General features: G+C 39.2%; 1 pseudogene; it reads left to right on the top strand.

Annotated features, from left to right (window-relative positions):
• Positions 1–538: 538 nt before the first annotated feature.
• LOC116502915 lies at positions 539–1,482 on the top strand (annotated as a pseudogene).
• Positions 1,483–10,662: the final 9,180 nt, after the last annotated feature.

Genomic DNA, 10,662 nt, shown 5'->3' with positions numbered 1-10,662 from the left:
CTGAAAATGCTTTCCTTCCCAGTTCCCTGGTGCACTTCACAGAACCGCGCACCATCCTCCTCCTCTGCAGACTTGGCTTCTCTTTTCTCCTGGCCAGCACCCTCGGCTGGGGGAGGCGGGGAGAAAAGCAAGAGGGCAGCGCGGTCAGATGACTGCGCAGGAGCCAGGCGCGGACACAGGGCAGGCAGATCAGAGGCAACTGGCCGATTACTGGTTGGACCAGTTATACAAAAAGGAAATTGCCTTATTTTATCAATCTTTTAGATAAAGAGTGCACAATTGGGAAATTTGTAAGCTCTCTACCTTGTAGTGGAGATGGGCAGCATAAAAAAATAATTAATTAATAAAACTAATTAATGAACAAAGTAGATCATGTAAATCTCTAACTTGCCATCTCTACACAATTACTCCCTTCTGGTTATTAAGAATTGAGACGGTGAGAATGCCATGCCAGAGGTTGTGCCCCTCCAAACATTTTCATCTAGATTCTGGATTCTTCTCTGTTCTGTACTGAATTTCTTTTTTATGTCTATAGACAATGAACAGGGAAACCTCCTGGAAAGCCAGTAACCAAAGCAACCAAGGAGAATTCATTCTGCTGGGGGTGGCTGACCGGCCACGCTTGGAGATGTTGCTCTTTGCCCTTGTTCTTGTCTGCTACATGATGACCCTTCTGGGCAACACTACTATCATTGTGGTATCAAGATTAGATCCAGGGCTTCATACTCCCATGTATTTCTTCCTCAGCAATCTTTCCACCATTGACATCTGCTTTACCACCAGCCTTGGGCCCCACATGCTGGTGAATTTCTGGAGAAAAAGCAAGATATCACTTATGGTGGCTGTGTGGCTGAATTGTACAATTCTGTTGCTCTGGGCTCCACAGAGTCGACTTTATTAGCTGTCATGGCCTATGATCGCTACGCTGCCATCTGTCATCCACTGCGCTACACTTTGATTATGAGCCAGTCTCTGTGTTTCATGATGGCTGCCGTCTCTTGGATAAGTGGCTTGAGTGTCTCACTACTTCATACAGTGATGACTCTTAAGCTTCCTCTGTGTGGACAGAATCGGATAGATCATTTCTTTTGTGAGCTCCCTGCCTTTCTTCAATTGGCTTGTGTTGACACTTCACTTAATGAGGTTGCAATGTTTTCTACTAGTGTATTGTTCCTTCCAATTCCAGTTAGTCTCATCATGGTCTCTTATGGCTATATAGCTGCTGCGGTGCTGAGGATCCACTCAGCTGAGGGAAGGAAGAGAGCCTTCAATACTTGTTCCTCCCACTTGATGGTGGTCTGGCTCTTCTATGGCACAGCCATTTTCAATTATTTCCAGCCTCTGTCCATCTCCTCCCGTGATCGACGCAAGATGATTTCCCTTTTCTACACCTTTGTCACCACCATGCTTAACCCACTGATCTACACTCTGAGGAACAAAGAGGTGCATAAAGCTCTCCACAGACTAATCAAGAAGAAATAAACCCATGATTCAAAGCTGTATTTCAAGATTCCACAGGAATGGTCTTTGTTGTTGTTGTTGTTTTGTAGTACTTTTGATTGTATCTTCCTTTCTTTTCTCTCTTTTTTCATAATAAATATGCAATTTATCTTGATACCACACCACTACCCAAACTAATGAATTAAAAGTATACAAACCCCTAAACCCAACCATAGGAAGTCACTTTCTGAAATGTGTTTAGCCTGTTGTTGATAATATACTTCATCTTCTTTCAACTCTGTCCCTTGATATTCCCTCATGAAAAAGGCATCTTCTGAAGTTCTTGAAATTTTCTTTTAATGAGAATATGAACGGTTATTACTCCACCCTAGCAAATATAGAATATAATAGAATTCTTTGTTGGCCAAGTATGATTGAACTGTCTGATGTATACGCTCTCAGTGTACATAAGGAGAATAAAATACATTCATCAAAAATAAAAAGATTCAATACTTAGTGATAGTCAAGGTTATTAATAAGCTGAACTAAGAAGAAGAATTTGCTTAGGATTTTCTTCCCTTATGAAACCAGTTCCCAAGCTTTCCCTTTTTGTAGACTCTGAGATTGTCATAATCAGTTTTTGAAGACTATAATCCAGAGTCAGCAATGGCCTTTTGAGGATATGTATGTATGTATGTATGTATGTATGTATGTATGTATGTATGTATGTATGTATAATGGTTCTTCCGTGGTGTCAGTAGGACCCCAAAAGTAAAAGTTGACATGTAATTTATTTGATATGAACTATGCTTCTTGCATTAGAAAATAAAATTAGAAGTGCTTTGAAATTACATGCATTGCTTGTAACAATTATCAATAAAATACAGAATGAAATAACACTGGATAATAGTTTTTGTTTTTTTAATGTAATGAAACTCTCTTGCATGGCTGTCCCATTCACAAATGTAACAAAAATACTAGGTACATGAGTTGTGTTCCAAGCAGCAGAACCATCATTTTTAGATCTTCACAAATATTCTAGTTTTACATGGTGTACTGGATGCACTTCAAGAAAAGTTCCATATTTTCATATGTTTCTGCCAAGTGAGCGGCACAGCCAACAGCTATGGAAAGCTGTCCATTGCCATTGTGTAAAAACAGAAGATTTATATAAAATGGTACATGATAGGTTAAATTATAGATTATTTGCATGATTAGCAGCCAAAAATCAATAAGAAACAACCCAAAGTATTCAGGAAATAAGATCTTTGTGCCCACTGTAAGCAATCAATCAAAATAGTAAAAGTGGCAATAAAAGGTAAAGAATCATAGCAAAATTAACATGCTATTAAAATGATCAGGAGAATAATATATCTTTGTCCGGCATCAAAAGACAATGAAGACAACACTAATTATAGTTCACTGCAAGAAGCATCCCAATTTATGGGACTACTGATGAGAAGGCCTGTGTGTAGATACTCATATGGAAATGAGAATTGGTTACATCAAGAGACACATATTGATAAATTGAATGTGGCGCAGATGGAGAATGTCAGAAATGTGTGTGGTGCAAGAATGAATAATGTCCATCTGTGCTGAATATTGAGTGACCAGGATAAAAGAAGACACTGAGGCAGTTTGTTCACACAAAGAGAGTGTCAGGGTTCTGAAGGATGCCCTAATTAATTTATGAGCCTCGAGCCAAGTTTCAAAGGAAATTCAGTGATTTATTAGGAGCAATATATCAGCACATTCCTGAGTTGAGTTAGCTCTGCCCCACGTGATTTATGGCCCAACCATGATCCTGTTTCCCCCCCTCTCCTCCCAGGGTGTGTCATAAATCACATTCTCGAATGGAGCATTTTTTTGTGGGCTGTAAAAACCACGTCTCTCCATTTGGCTCTGGTAACCTGGGATACAATCTGGAGAAAGGTATGCGTGGAATGTGCTTCTGGTTGTGGCAGCTTCCCCCTCCTGCCTATGGCAACTCAAGAGCAGGGCAGGAATGCTTTACAGTTGACAGAGAGTGTTAGGAATATAATCTGATAATTGGGTTGGCAATATATAAATCATGTAACAATGCTGTACCTGTTTCCTTAAATCATGCTGTAAATGTGATTCGTTGCTGTTTCCTCAATCAGCCATAAGATGGAGCCAGAATCACTGTTAGATGCTGATCTGATCTGAGTGTTTTGGAAGCTGGCTGTTAGAAGTCCCGTATAGTGATCAGCGTGAGATATTGTAAGTTTCGCAACTGCTAGCAAACTTTGTGTACCGGACTGTTTGTATGATTATGGACTATGTTATTTGGATTATCCCTTAACTGAAAGACGTTGATGACTGTCTGTCTTAACCGTGTATGACTGGACTGTTTAATGGACTCTGATACCTCTATTTCCACGAAAGTAAAAGCCTATTTAAACTGCAGTGTCTCTGTATGCTGGTTTGTGTGTTCTCCAAAACTACTCTCACAACGCTTCTGTGAACGCACTTGCTCTCCCAATGGGGAGCTTACCTAACAGAGTATATTAAAAATAATTGCAAAAAACAAATATAGAAATGAGTAGTGAATGGCTGGAGAGAAAGGGAAGACTAAGAAAGCTTGTATGGATGAAGCTGAAGAGATACCATGTGTTTGGGGCCAAAATAAGTTGAGATATAGTCACTGCAACTACAGCAGCCCGAAATCCCTAACAACACTTACCAAGGAAGTCCCTCTAGGAGCCCTGAAGTCTTCCAGAATAATGTATTCGGAGTCCTCAATGCCAAATCTGGGACCACTTTGCGCAGATGAAGCAGGAAAGCTTCTGGGCAATGGGTGGTTTGCCTAGCATATATTGACAATGCTAAAGATGCAGTTGTTCCTTACTGCCCCCTCAATGGAGGTAGAAAGAGAGAAAACACTGCTGAGTAGCAGGGTGGAAGGATATAGGCCCTCTGGGTTCACTTCAGTGGTGGGATTCAACATTTTTTACTACCGGTTATGTGGGGGTGGCTCCGTGGGTATGGTATGGCTTTGTGGGGGTGGCTTTGTGGGAGTGGCAGGGGAAGGATATTGGAAAATCTCCGTTCCCTCCCCACTCCAGGGGAAAGTTACTACAAAATCCCCATTCCCTCCCAATCAGCTGGTTTGTTTGTTTTTTTGCAATGCTTCCAACATTTGGTATATGATTTGTGACAAAAGAATGTAGACTAGATGGAAAGTCCATGCAGAAGACATAGGTTCCTCAGTCCCCTTCTACTGGGCCTAAATTGGATATGATGGCCAAAGACATTCTAGACGTTTTATCCATAAGTGTGTGTAGATGTGTGTATACAACTTTAATTTAACACACAGACACACACACACACAGAGAAGCAAACAATTAAAGTGCATGTGTGTTTCTTGCCCACAACCCTTAACCTGACTGGGATCTTATGCTGCAAAGATTGCACAAAAATTAATTCCATCATACAGTTCCAGCAACAGCAAATACAATTTCATGACACTATTTGAAAGTTACTGCTTTGTTTGTTGATCCAAACTTTTGCACATCACTTCCTCCCACTCCTGCATCTTTTCTCCTGTCACTTTTCTGACTCCCCCCTCCCCTTCCTGGGTGAGCCTTGGCAAATGGTTTCAAGGGCTTTGCTGAACTCTATAGGGAAGTGTCTTGCTTGCTGCTAATTGTTCATCTTGAGTCCTGGTGCCATGAGGCTCTGCGGCAACTTTTCTACAGAGTAACATAGCAACTTTCCGTAACTGGTCCTCCCTTTCTCCCTCCACTCCCAGAAAACACCTACAAAGTCTACTATTCTGCTTTCTCAGATTGATTATCCTGTGCTTGTTGGATATCAAATTTTCTGGAGCACCAACGACCAGGAACAGCCACAATGCTGGACTGAATAAGGTGGGCTGACATCCAGAATTTTGATGGAAACGTCGCTTTCTGCCTTTCTCATCTCCTTTGATGTTGCCTATTCAACACTCCAAATGTTCAAGTTGCAAGATTTTCCCTTCTTTCATATTATTGTCTCTCTAGTGTAATTCTCTTTTTTTCCTTTAAACAGAAAGATGCATTAATTTTGGCTTTTAGCTTTCTTTCCCTTTAAGATCAACTGAAATATGGTCTTGAAATTATTGATGCAATGTTATCTCCATTTGCCTGAGATTAAGCCATATGAGACAATGCACTAATCAGTCTGACTATTTTCATTTTGTTCATTACCTCAGCCTTTGTTCTTTCAATCCTTTCTTCCTCTGTTCCTATCTAAATATTTCTGTTAGCTTGGATCTAGTTTCCTCAGTGATTCTTTCTGTTCTCTTTTTAGGGGGGCTCTCCTCCCCACCAATCTGTCTCCTGTCCTCACATTTCAATCCAACCTCTAGCCTCTGGAGTAGAAAGATCCATTCAGAGATGCTCCAGTGTGAACTATTTTGGCCTGAAAATATGTCATCTGATCCTTGAGTAGAGGTTGATTCTTCCTAAGAAGAAGACAAGGAGTCAAAATTAGGGATTTTTACCTGAGATCATACAGGAATCTAAGATCCTCCAAGCCAACGCCTTCTGGGTGAGTCAAGAGGTTGCAAATTTCTCTTACTCAGACACAGTTGGGAAATGGAATATTTGGGAAATGGAATGAGTTAGGGTTAGGGAGATTTCACACCTGGCCAGTGTCTTTTTTCACTTTTACCATCGGGCGGAAGACACAGAAATATAGCCAGCCAGACAAACAAGTTTAAAAACAGCTTCTACCCATGGTAAACACAATATAACACCACAAACAGATTAATATGATGGATTTCACTGGTGCCAGTGTAGTGTGTAATACGTATGTATATACCATAATATCATACACCAGAGTAATATACATGTTGCACAGAATATGACATACATATGGAAACGTATGACTAGTTTTTCCCCTAACTATTTGTATAAAGATTATTCTTTATATTACTCATGTTGCCTTGTATTCTAGTATGGACTGCATCAGTAGAGGTTAAACCACTTTAATTGTATATATGATGTACAATAACAATAAAGGATTTGAACTTTGAACTTTATATAATTTATATAATATACACATACACATGTATGAGGAACTATGCGATTTGCCATGGCCAACTCTCTGCAAGACAAGGATTACACTAATATCAAAGAAATAGTGGAATTGAATAATTAAAGAAAGGATGCAAAAGGAGAAATAGAATGAAATGCAAATTGCAAAAATTATAATAATTGCTTTATTTAAAATAATTAAATAGAATTGTTAAATTGTCCCTCAGCAAGTTGTCCCCTGGTGAGTTGGCGGTGGTGAGTTGGCCATGGCAAGTTAGCCGCACCGAGTTGGCTGTGGCAAGTTGCCCGATTCCGCATGTATGTAACAGGGAAGAAGATGTTTATATAGAATAACAGAGTTTGAAGGAATATTGGAGGTTTTCTAATCCAACCCCTTGCCTAGGCAGAATATCCTACACCACTTCAGTCAAATGGTTATCCAACATCTTCTTAAAGACGTCCAGTGTTGGGGCATTCACAACTTCTGGAGGCAAGCTGTTCCACTGATTAACTGTTCTAACTGTCAGGAAATATCTTCTTAGTTCTAGGTTGCTTCTCTCCTTGATTAGTTTCCACCCATTGCTTCTTGTCCTACCCTCAAGTGCTTTGGAGAATAGTTTCACTCCCTCTTCTTTGTGGCAACCCCTGAGATATTGGAAGACTGCTATCATGTCTCCCCTAGTCCGTCTTTTCATTAAACTAGACACACCCAGTTCCTGCAATATATTCATTCTCTCTCTCTCTCTCTCTCTCTCTCTCTCTCTCTCCCCTCTCTCTCTCTCTCTCTCTCCTCTCTGTCTCTGTCTGTCTGTCTCTCTCTCTCTCCTCCTCCTCTCTGTCTCTGTCTCTGTCTCTGTGTGTGTGTGTCTCTCTCTGTCTCTCTCCCCACTCTCTCTCTGTCTCTCTGCCCTCTCTCTCTCTGTCTTTCTGTCTCTCTCCTCTCTGTCTCTGTCTGTCTGTCTCTCTCTCTCCTCCTCCTCTCTGTCTCTGTCTCTGCCTGTGTGTGTCTCTCTCTCTTTCTCTGTCTCTCTCCCCTCTCTCTGTGTGTCTTTCTGTCTCTCTCCTCTCTGTCTCTGTCTGTCTGTCTGTCTCTCTCTCATATCATCTATGATAAGTACCGGTACTTATTTTTCTTAATTATGAAGGCAAAAAATTACTTCATTTTAGAGCATTTGAATATTTTCTAGAAGAGAGTGAATGTTGATAGTGAAATATATTGTAACCTAGTTTTTCATTGATTACAGTCAACTTCACCAAGCGTGATCTGAAGGTATAATAAATCTGAATGTTTGCCAGACTGTTTCAGTTGTTAATGTTAATGTGTCTTTTTCCCCACTTGGAGCTGAACCCAGAAGGACATTTCTTCCAACAATACCTAACAGACCTATATTCGCTTTCCAATGTTTCCCACCCTATGAACCAATTACCTAAAATCATCAATCTCTCTTCTTTTTTCATTTAAGTGTGCTGGGTTTGTGGCAGTGATGGGAGAATTGATATGTAAGTTCCAAAGTGAAAAAAAGCATAAAATCAGTAAGATTTATATCTAGTAAAGTTGGCTAGCTTTTGCAGTGCCAATATTCACACATATGAAACTAGAATTCATGGAGAGTTTCTCTGCATGAAAAATAAGATAAGATGTGCTTCTTGTCAAATCTGTCCCTCTCCGTCTCATAATCATTATCTTATTTACTTAGTGTATTTCAGCTTCTGAGCGAGCTCCATTTTATGTTGATGGGATTTATAATTCCTTTTCAGTATACATATTTAATTTTGACATATATCTTCCTCCTTTTTTAAAAAATAAAAGACAACAAAAAAGTATACATATATAGTCATTGTGCTTTTAAATCCCTGGTTACAATTCCCAGCTATTCTCATCATTACATTTGTATAATTATACATCCTTTGTTGGGGCATAATCTCCTATTTCAATTTTCCTTATACCACTGTCAACCTCTGAAACATCTTTTGTTTGCTTTTTATTCCCTTTTGGGGGGGCACATCCCCCCGTTACCATTTTCCTTATACCACTGCCAACCCCAATGTAGTTTTTTGTCTGCTTTTTATTTCCCACTGTTTCCACCCCTTCATTATCTTTCCCCATTCTTCGTTCCCTCTTAAATTCCTGCCTCTCTGAGTCAGAATTCTATTTAGGCTTGATTTTAATGATTTTAATGATTTATGCATATTTTTTATAATTTCACGTAGTTCTTCAAATTCTCAGCTTTCCATGATGTCCAGTTCCAAAGTTACAGTTAATTATACAGTTCTTCTTTCAGAGTTTTGGTCCACCTTAAATTTATCTACTTCAGCTACTATGGGGAAGAGCGACGGGAGCCATCTTGGTCTTTTGTTCTTCCTTAAATGTCCAGTTCCAAAATTGCAGTTAGTTATGCAGATCTTATTTTGAGTTTCTGGTCCACCTCAAATTTAACTAATTCAATTTATGTGAAAACAGAAGAGAAGCTGGGGCCATCTTGAACTCTTCGCCTCCTGCTTTTCCAAATTCTGATTTATGGCAGTTGGTTAATTAAAACTTCCCGCACAGAGGGGAAGAAGGCGGGGCTTAGCAGTGAGAAGATGGAGTTTCAGGCTACCCCTGAAATTCCTCTATACCGAAGGATTTTTGGACGGGTTCTTTGAACTCTAGCTGTCCCGGAGACGACAGTGAAGGTGAGGAGAGACCCAGGACCTCAGAGATACCCGCAAATCTCTGGGGGGGGGGGTATTAACTCCTCGTGCCAATTCCTTTCTGGATTAGCTGCGTGCTAACTGAAACTGCAGGTTGCCCCTAAGAATGGTTGAAGTGATGTCATCTGGTAAGCTGACTTTATTATTCAAGAGAGAATGTTCGCGTTAAAAACTTAAGATAACTGAAACCAAAGAACAGGGAAATTTAGCGGCGAATTGGCTTCTTTTAATGGATTTATGGCTGGTGGTTACTTTACTTTTAAAATGCTTCAAGAAACTCCTCGACATCCTCCCCCCTCTGAATCTCCCTAAGTGGATCGTAAAATTTATTTGCTACTAACTAGCCCGTCACGATTCGACACTTTTATTACTTTACTACTTGACTTTGTTTACGATTAGATAAGATTGCCAGCCTGTAAGAGACTAAGAAATCTGTGGGGAAAAAAAAAAGAGCTTGCAATTTTTAACTACGACACATCATGGCATCCCAAAATACCTCCAAGATTTCATTTCAGACTCTTTTTTCCGCATGCAAAGGACTTTTTGACTCTTATCAAACGCTGGAAAGAAAACTGGATCATCTGATTTCAAAATATGAAGTAAAAACTAAGATCGTTGAATGTTTAAATGCTCCTGAAATACAAACGGAAAATGTGAGAAATGGTGTCTGGTCTATCTCAGAGGAAGAAAGGAGGGAGGGAGCTATAAAGAAGACTCATTTAAAAAGACAGAGTGCAGGAGGAATGGAAAATCCACCCTTGAGAATTAAAATTAATTCGGAAAATTTTACAAGCCCAGGACAACATTATTATTTCATCGTTGGCATTCAGAGTCCAAAGGTGCCAAAATATCTTTGTCTGGATTTGATTATGAAAACACTTGGTAAATTTATCCAACGCGTGGCAATTGGCTGGAGAAGATCTTGCTATTGGAGAGACACTGGCTGATAGATGGAAGAACGTAATTTAAAATCTAGCTAAATCTGATTACCTTAATGTGTAATAGATATAGCTGAATAATGACTGATATGGATAGTAATATATATAATTTGGAACTGGCTGATAGACTGAAGAATACAATTGAAAACTAGTTAAACCTAATTGCTTTTTCTTGTAACAGATATAGTTGAATGATAATTGATATTGATAGTAATGTATATAATGTGGAGTTGATATGATAACTAACAATTGGAAGATTATACATAAAGAGTATTAACTATAATGATTACCACTATTAAAAAACTAAATAAAATACATACAATCAAATGTTAATCAATACGGGGAAAATGTTATGATATATGATATAATTAAATATCATGGATGTCCAGCTAAAATAGGATATGAGGATTTGATGATAATAGAGGATTTTACAAATAAGTAAATGAAATGTCAGCATGTGTTATGGATTAATTATGTAATGCATAGCTAAGGATGAGGCATGTTTAAATAACCATAGGTAATTAAAACTGGAGGTATAATGATGTTGATAT

The sequence above is a fragment of the Thamnophis elegans genome, chromosome 2 (genome assembly GCF_009769535.1).
Source record: "Thamnophis elegans isolate rThaEle1 chromosome 2, rThaEle1.pri, whole genome shotgun sequence".
Lineage (NCBI taxonomy): Eukaryota > Metazoa > Chordata > Lepidosauria > Squamata > Colubridae > Thamnophis > Thamnophis elegans.
Note: the sequence above shows the minus strand (reverse complement) of the source record. Positions and strands in the feature narration are given on the sequence as shown.